At 39.7% G+C, this 11710-nt stretch overlaps 1 protein-coding gene across 6 annotated transcripts in view; it reads left to right on the top strand.

Annotated features, from left to right (window-relative positions):
* Positions 1 to 11710, top strand: part of TGM4 (transglutaminase 4) — a 51556-nt gene that overhangs the window by 703 nt on the left and 39143 nt on the right. For 2 of the 6 annotated variants that reach the window (XR_006279254.1, XM_038391631.2), the window contains exon 1: positions 146 to 210. The exons of 2 other annotated variants lie outside the window; for them this stretch is intronic. The gene's annotated coding sequence lies outside the window, so the exon portion shown is untranslated. Of the gene's footprint in view, positions 1 to 145; positions 211 to 3961; positions 5149 to 11710 lie in introns of those variants that run through there. 2 more of the 6 variants (XR_006279256.1, XR_006279258.1) reach the window with 2 other exon arrangements.

The following is an 11710-nucleotide window of genomic DNA, read 5'->3' as shown; positions in this document are numbered from 1 at the left end:
CACTCTTGCGGCCCTCACCCTTTTCTAGGCCTAGTATCCTCCTTTTGATCCTAGGCTTAGCTTTAGGAGGAACAATCCACTCTAGCCTGGCTGGAGTCTGGTGGGGGTTATTCCCCCAATAAACAGCTTCTCCATTTCTTCCTCAGGACCCTCATCTATGTTACCTTTCCTGCTTCGGTCCTCTAACAACTCTTTTGCTCTAACGCCATGGTAAGTGACCTATCATAAACACACACAGCCGTGCATCGTTTTTATAGAAAATAGTACAGCTGTTTCCCGGTTGCAGTATCTGTTTAGGACCTCAGAGACTGTGACAACAGGGCTGGATTAAGGTGAACTAAAGCATTTGTACTGTACCATGAAGTAGAACAACACAGAAACTGTTTCATTTCTGTACACTGTGAAGCACCTAGCACTATGTTCTTGGTAAATAATATATGCTACAGTGTTGGCAGGTGGATATTCAAGGAGTCAGATGCGAACTCTTGTCTCTCCAAGCCAATGGTACAATTCTTGGAGCAATTCCTGTTTTACATTTCAGCAAGGCAAAGGTGGGATACCGTGTATTGAATCATTGGCCCGAACTCTGCTCCCGTTTGTTCTTACGTAAACTCTTTGATGTCGCTAGGGTTGCGTGGATGTACTTGAAAGCAAGATTTGGTTAAGAGTCTGTAGAGATGGAAAAGACCTGTCAATTCATCTGCTGCAGTCTGTTCACTGACTGGGGTGGATTGTTCCCCTATCTAGTTCTAAATGTCCCAAACAATGGGTGTTCCACCGCTTCCTTTAGAGGCTCATCACAGGATACTTCACTGCTAGGAAGTTTTTTCTATATCTTTAGTGTAAATATTACTTGCATCCTACGAGCCCCAGTCATATCTCTGTCCTATTCAACACACTAAAAAAAATTCCTCCCCCTCCTGGTTGTTTACATTCATCACGTATTTATAGCCCGTTATCATGTCTCCTTCATTTTGTCAGTGCTTAACCGAATTATGTGCATTGAAATCTTTCCTCGTAAACCAATCCCACTAGACTCCACATCAATTTTGTTGTTGAACTTCCTCAAATGTGTCGATAATGTATCTGTCTCATAAGGTGCCCTGATCGGAGTATGATATTCCCAGCGTAGTGACATCACAGCCTTATGGACCATGACTGTTTTTCCTTTCCTATGACAATAGAGCTATTTGGGGTTTGGAAAGAGTGTTAAATGTTAACAGTGGTGTCCTTGTATATTTTCTATGAGTCGATAAGTTTACTTTGCCACTGGAGTGGATTGCATACAGGACAGAAACAAACAAAAAAATGGAAAACAAAAGGATGAAATGGGGAAACTTGGTCTCCTTAGTATTTCAGTAAATATTTATAGGCTCGTAAGAGCCAGAGCAAAAGGACCATTGTGTCTATGCTCCCTGTAAGGGCAGGCTATAATCCTTCAGAAAGGAAGGAGTCAATGGAAAGTCAGAGGAGTCACTGGAGTCAGGGGAAAGACTTTGCATACGGGATATTAAATTGATACTGCACCTGCCCTTTGGCAGAGTATCTGGACCAAAATTCTGCACTCAGTTATACCAGTGTAAATCTAAAGTAACTTCACTGACCTCCATAGTTAGTTTGGATTCATGCCAGTATTGCTGAGTATAGACTTTGGTCCTCTAGGTTTCTGAATGTGTATAGGTTCAGTACATCACATAGTGCAGAAAGTGTGACTTATAAGGTACGTAGATTCTTTTTTCACCACATCTTTTATGAAGGCAATTTTAACAATAATCCTAATTCAAAGAAACAAAGGTACAAAAGGATTTGCACCTCTGTGCTGGATATTTCATCAGTTTGTTCTGGGATCACCAGTTCACCAGTATTTCCTTGTAACTATGGGAACTGAGGCCTTTAGCCATAATTTTAGCATTCTGCATGTTCATAAGAGATGGGAGGCACCACTTTGGCCAAACATTATGGTTACCAAGTTTATCTAGTCTTCTAGAACTGCAAGTGATCATACCAACTCTAAAAATATATTCTGCTGGTCTTGAGAGGCCCATCTGTAATGAACATTTTAAATTATTTTGGTTGATGTCCGCAAATTCAGAGAGCCAGTTCTCATCCAGGGCCCATCTGAGTCACCTGCATTATCAGAACCCTGGCCAGTGAATATCTTTGGCTTGTCACCACTGGCAAATCTGCTCAATATCTGCCAGACGTCTAAAGGTAACCTGCAAAGGAGGGATGCAGGTGGACGTTACGCTTGCACCATTTGTCTCTTCTTGCTGGTGTCTAAAATAGGCTTGATTTGGTTTGGCTTTGGCTTTTAAATGTTTTTTGGGTGTGTGTGCTTTTTTCAGTGTGTTTTTCACATTGGAAATTCAGGTCTTGTGTAACCTGAAGACTCTTTTGATAACTACAGAGCTAACAAGATTCTGACAAACAGAGACCTAGGAAGTAGAAACCGACTGGCTGAGAGGGGAAATGATTCTTGTTTGCTTACACTGGTTCAAAGCTATTGAATGAAGTAGGTCCAACCTATTTAATTCAGACATGCAGAGAACACAGGAATTGCCGGGCTGGATCAGACCACTGCTGGCTCCAAAAGGGGCCAGCACCAGCTGCGTCAGAAGAAGTTGTAAGTACTGAGCAGTAGACAGATGTAAAGAATGGGAAGATGGCAAAAGGCTGTTTGCGAAAGTTTCGGCACTTCTGTCCTTTCAGCTGAAGGCTGAAAAAAGCTGCTTCTCCACATTTCTGAGCCATCCAAGAAGTTCTCCAGCAAGAGCCAGGAAGGCAAGACTTGGCATTCCTCATATTTCTAAGAAAATCACAATTGTGGAAAAAGCTTGTTTAAAGAAAGCAAATCTTCTTGTGCCTTCATACATCATAAAGAAGTAAAATAAGAACACATCCAATGTATATCCCTTTGTGTGCCACCTTTACAGTATTATGCATTCTCAGTCAGCTGTACGCTGTAGCCACCTTATTAAGAAGTTCAGGAGAAGACCCAGAGTGTTAAAATTAGAGAGGTGTTTATCTTTACAAAGACTTAACCCTCAGGTTGCCAGAGGCACTTGGCACCTTCTGTCCTATGGCATTCATGTGGCTGGCAGCCATCCCTTCCTCTCAGGAGAACTATGCAGCATTGTTCTTTGGTTCCTTTAGCACCGAGTGTTCATTTATCGAATAAGAAACAAAAAGTGTAGTTTCTGATATGTCCAGACAAAGAAATTGAAAGCCAAGTCTGACACTCTGGGTCGATCCTCAAGGAACCACACTGATTTACACCAGTTGAGAATCTTAGCCTATTCTCCTTAACTCACAACTGCCCTGCAGAAAGGGGAGGAGTTATTGTTCACATTACAGTTTACATTAAAATGATCCCTTTGTTTGTTTGTCAACTCACTGGTTGACAGAATTAGAAAACAAAGAGGAGAAATAAGTGGACTATGATCAAGATAGAAGGAGGTTTAATATAACAGTTGCCCTTTAACCAGTGGTGCAAGTAAGCCGCTACGGTCAGGATGCCATACCATTAAGACATTTATTTCTGGAATGCCGTACTAGAAAGACACATTTTCAAGAATGAATTGTAGAGCCCTGCACAGATACAAATTTATACCCGGGGATGTGGATATCTGCAGATAGAAATCTGTATCCGCTGAACTGCAGGGCTCTCCCAGGAACCACAGTGGCCAAGAAGAAGAACGTGGGGCCGCTGCTCCCAGGAGCCAGCACCCCACGGCGGCAGCTCCTCTGGCATGGCTGTACCGTTCCAAGCCCTTCCACGCAACTGCATCTCCTGTCTGCGGTCTGTATAGCCCTGCTGGAAGACAGGGTTGGGGGCGGTACGGCCACACCGCAGGAGCTGGCGGCATGGGGCGCTGGCTCCTGGGAACAGCATCCCCACTCCTCTTTTTTGCCACTGTGGTTCCCGGGAGAGTCCTGCAGTTCAGCGGATACTGATTTCTGTCTGCAGATATCCGCATCCCCGGGTATAAATTTGTGTCTGTGCAGGGCTCTAGTCATGGAACATTTTTTGTGAGCGGGGTCAGGGGTCGGTACTGTACCAGTAAGATTGAAACTCTACTTGCACCACTGCCTTTAACATATTTATTAGTGCCTGGGGAAGAGAGTAAATGGTGATGTGCTAAAATTTTGGAATGATGCTGAATTTTTTAGGTTACTCACGGCTAGAAGCAGGTGTTAGGAGCTTCAGAAGGACCAAACAAAACTAGATAATGTGATGAGAAATGACATTCCATGCAGATAAGGGCAAACTCAGAAGAAACAATCAGTATTCACGTTGTGACCACTCTGAAAAAAGATTTGAGTCCTTGTTTGTACAGAGCCTAGCACAATGGGATTCTGGTCCATGATGAGGGCTCCTAGGCATTATGATAATACAAAAAATAAAAAAGGTGCCTTATACTGCTATAATTCTTCCCCTTTCCATGTGGGAATAGCTGTACCTATATAAAGGACCTTTATACCAAGGTAGCAGGATCTATATTGCTGGGGTTGTACTGCTTTAACTAGACTGAGAGAGGTTTTAAAAGTGCAACTTTCTAGTGTGGACTAGCCCAATTGTTCGGCTGCTTTCTGAAAGAGAGGCTGTAGGGCAAAACCTGATGGTTGCAAAGCTTAGGCTCAGCCTGATCTTTATCAGTTGCTGTTTCACAGCCGACCCACAGACACTGGGCTGCTCACCCATTCGAGTCTAGCCTCCCTGGACTTGACTAGCCATAGTGTTGCTCTGAAGTGCAGCTGCTGGGAAGCGGGGAGGGGAAAGAGAGGTGGTGTTTGAGAACAAAACAGAACACTACAATCCTACTAACGCCTGGCATTTATAGAGTGTTTTCCTTTTGCTTTGCTGAGCTAACCGAGCAGTGAGTAGTCTGTTATAGTATTGATTCAATTCTTAGAGAAATAATCATCAATTACTTTCAGATCCTGTAAAGGAATGTGTAATTCTGTTCTGATTTCCAAGTACGTTTTATAATCCTGATTTTTTTTTTTTTTTGGTTCTCAATGCAGTGATTAAGGAAGAGTGCTTGCTGAATAGTAATAATAGGTCAGGCTTGACTCAGAAGCACGAAAATATTGTATCATTTATATCAGGCATCAGAAGTCTTCAGGAATCTGTTTCTGAATGATGAGGTATTATTGGTATTGATGTTGTATTAGTGCACAGAGGCTCCACTCTAGGATCAGCACTGTACACATTCGTAATAAAAAAGATATCCCGGCTCCAAAGAGTTTATAATTTAAGTATGAGACAAGGCACAGAAGGCGGAAGTAACAAATGGGAAGGAGGACAAGGTAACAGTGAAACTATCGTGATTGGTGTGGTAAGCAGCAGTCACAGCATGCCTACTGTCTAAAAAAGTCACATTTTTTACTATAAATACTGCAAATCCATTATTGCAATGTCTAGATTGTTTTCATTGAAAGCAAACAAAGAAACTTGCTGACCACTGAATCAGCCCCTATACTTTCCATATTTCAGTGTAGTACCCTGTTTTGCAGCTTCTGATGGCTCGTGGCCATGTGTTTCTTAATCTAGGAGTTAGGCTGGTTGAGTGACTTTTTCTTTTTCACTACACTCCTACGTCACAGAACTTGAGACCATTGATAGCCTTCCACTCTGAGTTACTGGGCCAGATTCTGATCTGTTATACCAACAGGACTCTGGGTAGATTTTTTTTCCAGATATTCCACGTTATTGAAATCACAGTTTGCTGTACTGCCAGTAAGTGCAAATACCATCGCCCCGAGACTCTGAGCCTGCAGAGATGTACGAAGGTGTGTAATTTTACACTCATGAACAATCCAGTCAAATTCAATGGGACTATTCACCTACATAAAATCACACATGTGCTAGTTGCTAGGATCAGGGTCAAAGGACCTGAACCTGCAATAACATGGCCACCTAAGTAACTTTATGCCGTGCTATGGGACTGCTCCCCTATACAAAGATGCCCAGGCATGCACATCTGGGCAGGATCATCTCCTTGTTTGCTTATAACTGTTAGTTTGAGTTTCAGTGTGGGTTGGCAGAGATGCAGCTTTCTTAAACTCACCTATATTTTCTTATCCTATATTAATTTTGTTTAATCCAGATACAAAAGAACCCTAGCAAACATGAAAGATTATTGTTTTTACTGTAGAAAAAGGAAGGGAGGCCTGAAAAAGGAAACACATTTTTCTAAAACACCGATTTTGAAATTCCTGTTTTCTCAGGCACGCGCGCACACCTCTCGTCATATGCTGAAGGTGGAGAGGTATTTGTTCAAGTATTTTCCTGGTTTTCCATTGCTATAGTTTTTGCATGTGGATAAACCATTTTACCCCTGAATCAATATTTGATCTACTGATTTGTTTAACTCTTATCAACGCCTTTTACAATTGTAAGAACATTATTGTTTGCTTTAGGTGGTGTTTGTGTTTTGAAAGTAATTTGTTGCTGCAAACTCTGAGGAGTTTTATAAAATGCAGAAATACATAGTATAAATATAAGCATTGTGTAATACATTGAAAATTATAATGCTTTATATCAAAATGCTTTATTCTGGTGCAGCAATATTTGGGCCATAGTTAAGATTGAAGCTGCCATTCCCCTGGAAGCATAATTTTTACTACCACCCTGAAAAGAAACTGATTTTCCTGAAATTTTGCATGTCACGTCTCATTCCTGGGTAGAGCTTTTTTGGAAAGTTTGTTAGCAACCAGGAAAGAAGTTTTAAAGTTATGGCATATTGGAAATGTACTTGTCATTTACTTGATTCAAATTTTTTTTTTTTTTGGCCTCATCAGATCTATGAGGTGGCTTGGCCTATAAATTCATTCATCTGTATTCGTTCTAGGCAGGGTGGATTTGATATTTCTCTTTTTAAGAGCTCACTCGGTTCCTTCCAAATTTCAACGGCGTCAGCAAGAAAACAGCCATTTCCCTGCATTTTGTTCAAGGCTACAGAAATAGGCTTCAAGGCACTCAGCATGTGTTCAACATTTCTCTTAAGCCCAATGTTGAGAACTTTGGCTGTGACAGTGCCATTTGTTTTCTCACGATTTTGTTCACAAACTGTCATCAGATGAAGTGATGCATCCGATGAAGTGAGCTGTTGCTCACGAAAGCTTATGCTCAAATAAATTTGTCAGATTCAGCCAGTTCTAGACCTAGTTCTCAAAACAGTTCACTACTGAGTTCCATCGCACGTCTTGTGGGAGAGTTAGCTTGGTTCCTTCCACTTTTTTCAGAGCAGCTGCTGCAAAGTGGTTGTTACGGAAGTATTTTGCAGTTTCAACATTAACCTTTATTTCTGGAACACTGAAGTCTTTGGCTAGGAGGTGCATCATCAGCACTGCAACCATATGTTATTAGCTTGGGACTCTTTTCTAAATAATGCCTTCTCATCTTGGATATATTTGAGGCATTGTCTGTGACCAAGCTGCATCCTAGACATTTGAATTTGTTTTTAACAGTTTGTTATAGCTTTTACTGCTACTTCTTGTAACTATTCTGCTGTATGTGATTTTCCTGATATGTCAATTGTTTTTGTAAGGAAGACATTCCCTTCTTCTGTCGTCACACAAGCACATACAACAGGATCATTGTGGACATTGCTCCACTCATTAAGACTCAGGTTAACAATTTCATCCTCTAGACCTTTTGCACACTGCTCAATTTCTCTTTGATACACTTTATCCAGCAATTTGCCTGCGATATCTGCTCTGTTGGGTGGACTTTATCCTGGTCTTAATGACTGAACCATGTTAATGAAGTGTGGGTTCTCAATCATACAGAAAGGAGAGTTTGTTGCATAAACAAACCGGGCAGTTTTTTCATCAATTACGTCTTTTTGTAATCTGCTGGTTCTTATCACAAATTTATCTATGTTGTTTCTGGATTATGGAGATTTTTTTTTCTTTTTGCTACAGGTGATATACTTTGGCTATGTGACATACATGATGTGACTGAAACACTGTCATTGGCAGATAATTCTGTAACTATAGAAAATGGTGATGATTTTGAAGGTGGATATTCTTCAGAATCCTGTATGTTGAGAATGGATTCTCCTGAACAAAATAAGTTAATGCAGTTATTTAATTAATATTACCATACTGCTCATTTAGTATTACTCATTGCATTCACTGACAGTACTACTTTAAAGGTGAAATTGTAAAAGGAAGATCTGCCTATTTCAGCTATTTATTTTTTATCACAACTGCATCTAAAATGATAGTACCATAGAATAACATAGAATAACATTTGCTCAAACATGAGAATTCAAGAATAGTCCCAAAGGAAGACAGACAGACAGTACTTAAGAAAAGCATGAAATAAAAAAGTTTACCAACCTGAAGATCCTGCACGTTCAGACATGTTCCTTTCATCATCTTCAACACAGCTTCCTCCTGAGAAGGAACACTTTTCATGATGTTGTTTCATTTGGGCAACCAGGCCTTGCATTTTTTTGTTGCACTGTTTGCATTTTTTATGCATGCCTATCTTACCCACAGGTCGAGGAACTTCATTAAAATATTCCGAACCTGGGTGTCTTTTTTTGGCCTGCTGCCATTATAGGTTTTCCCTTCTAGTGAGAAAATGGTATTGTAGATCCAAATCAATGAAGGCTACACTCAGAAAGACCTCAAGTCTTCTGGAATATGCTGCTCAAACAGTTTCACTTTTGTTTCTACTGCCTGTCCCTCCGTTCTGACATTTATCTCCAGACTTCTTCTCCTTCTCCAGATCTTTTGCCCCCAACAATCTTCTGTTCGTTGAACTTTTTTGAAACTTTGCACTTCTAGAGAGAGGTCAAGGATTGATTCTGTGTACTCAAATTTGCTGAGGGACAATAGGGTTGAGGTCTGTTATTTCTCACCTCTATATATTATTTATTTATGTATTTAAAAACATTTTTGCATGTTATCTTTGGAGACACAAATCCACAGTCTGAGAACTGTAAAACTAAGCATCTCTGATGGTATGTTCTAGAATGAGTACTGAGTCCCATTGGGTAGATAGAAAGATTAATTTAAATAATCTATACAGAAGCCTCTGGAACCCCATAAGATTGGGTTCCTAATCCATGAACAATTGCAACTCGTTTATAAAACTTTTCTTAAAGATTACATGAATATATTGTCTCATACTATAGAATTAGAATTTATAATCCCTATTCCATGATGAGATATCTTTGAGCTATAATGTATCTTAATCAAAATTATCTTTAGATAGGTTTTTTTTTCCTCAAAGAGCATTTTATCAAAAAAATCTGATTTAAATAAAAAAAATCTGATTTTTTTTTAATTTAAAAAATAATTGATTTTTATCCACCCTGGTTGTGGGGCTTCTGTTTCAGTCCCTGTGCTGGCAAAATGCTGCAGGGAATTTTGCTAGCACAAAGGCAGCAGGATTGGGGCCTGTATTTGGGACCTCTTATTTGTGTACCTAGAGATGCATATTTAGGTGTTGAACTTCAGGTATCTTAGTTTGAAATTTTGTATCTACATTTTATGTACATTTCATAGAATCATAGATATGTAGGACTGGAGGGGACCACAGGAGGCCATGTCCAGTCCCCTGTGCTGAGGCAGGACCAAGTCAACCTAGACTATCTCAGACAGGTGTTTGTCTAACCTGTTCTTAAAAATCTCCCATTACATCCTGAATGAATAAAAAGTTACCACCAATGGTCCAATCCTGCCCCTGCTGGCCAATGGTATTTTTGGCACTGTCTTCAAAAGGAGCAGGTTCTGTAGACATCACTGGGAGCCATTGACTACAGTTGGCACGGGATTAGACCCATGGTGATGCATCTTGAATGAATAAAAATGTACATAGAAATGCAGATTAATTTTTTTCACATGTAAGTGCCTCAAGTTAGGCACTTAAATTCTTTTCGCTAGGTACGTAAATAAATGGCCTCATTTGGGGCCTGATTCAGCATAGAATTTAAGCCCCTTCCTAAAACCCATTGAAGTCAATAGGAATTAAGTACATGATTAAAGTTAAGCAAGTACTTACAAAGTTTTTACTATATTTGGAGCTGTTTAGAGGTGCTAAGCACCCTCAGCTTCCAGTGGAGTCCAAATAATGGGCAGCCGGTTGGTACTTTGTGCAGTTAAATGATGCTACTATTAGGCTGAAAAAGGGTTCATTCCCATCAGTCCTCTGATGGAAGAATACGGTTTGTTACTGGTGGCCTTGAGGAGTGATATCAGTGGACGAGGGAGATCAGTATTGCTTTGTGTGGGTGCAGAGCTTCTTTCTCAACAAAAAGACAAGAAACTGAAAAGGAAAATCCTTCCCCATTCATATAAAGAAAATCATAGGGGTTTATTCTGTGACAGACTCAGCATTCTCCAGATTTGGAATCTGTCCCACTAGCCTGGGAAGGGTTTACCAGATATAACTAGCTTTACTCTAATAGGTGAAATTGACAATGTGTTTGCATAAGTGCTTGGATTTTGATTACTTTTTATATTTAAACTGAAGAAAAAAAGGCTCTTAAGAAGCTAAACTCAGACATTTTGGAACCATTGCAAGCTTGGGTATGGCAAACCTACATGACACACTGATATCTTGTTTTCCTTTGTGCTCAAGTTGGCTCATAAGATCAAAGGAGACTTTGCCTGCCATACACATGGAATGTATCAGGATAATATCTGATGCACTTCTGTCACAGCCCATATTTAAAATATGAAAGTCAGAGTGTTTGTGAACCAGTGTATATTCATCTGAGATATAATATTCATGAGAGCATTCAGATTATATTATTTGTTTAGATTTATTATTTTATTATATTACTATTTTATTATGAAATGCATCTTTACAGAAGCAGAATCGTACTTAAATGGAGAAGAAACAAAACAGAATCTCAAATAAGATCCAGCTTGAAAACTATGGGCCAGATCCTAAGGTGATGGTAAATCGGTATAGTTCCAGCAATTTCAATGGAGATGCACTGACTTAACCCAGATGTGGATCTGGCCCTACAACAGAATGTCTTTCAGTGTGTATGTCTCATTTTATTCCATGAGATAATATTTTAGGCTAGCATTTGATAATGAAAATGTTTTAAAATAAATACGCATTTTACTACCCTATTGGTCCTATCTGTATTTGGGTCTCTTTAGTACAGCTGCACAAACCATTTGTGATATACAAATTTATATTGATAAACTAAATTATTTATATACAAAATGTAATATCTTACTGTGCACAAATTATCTTCAGACTGAGTTTGATTTTTATATTCTTGTTCAGTTACTCAGGCCGTGATTCAGCATGCGCCTGACTTTAAGCATGGGACTAGGCCCACAGAAGCCAATGAAAGACTATTCAAGCTTAAATTTAGGCATGGGCTTAAGTACCTTGTTGAATCAGAGTCTCAATGGATGGCTTATGTGACTATATTTACGTTTATATATCGCTCACTCTTTGGTAAGTTACAACTTTTCTGCCTAAGTTTCTCTGTAAAGTTGGAGTAATGTTTACCTCACAGGGGTGTTGGGAGGATTAGTTTACATTTCAAAAGCGTTTGAAACATGACAACTGCGTATAGATACAAAAGCTTAAATTCTCAGCAAGGACTAACAAATTTATTAGAGCATAAGCTTTCGTGAGCTACAGCTCACTTCATCGGATGCATTTGGTGGAAAAAACAGAGGAGAGATTTATATACACACACACACACACACACAGAGAACATGA

Source organism: Dermochelys coriacea, chromosome 2 (assembly GCF_009764565.3).
Source record: "Dermochelys coriacea isolate rDerCor1 chromosome 2, rDerCor1.pri.v4, whole genome shotgun sequence".
In the NCBI taxonomy this organism is placed as follows: Eukaryota; Metazoa; Chordata; order Testudines; family Dermochelyidae; genus Dermochelys; species Dermochelys coriacea.
This window is presented reverse-complemented; position numbering and strand designations above follow the sequence as displayed.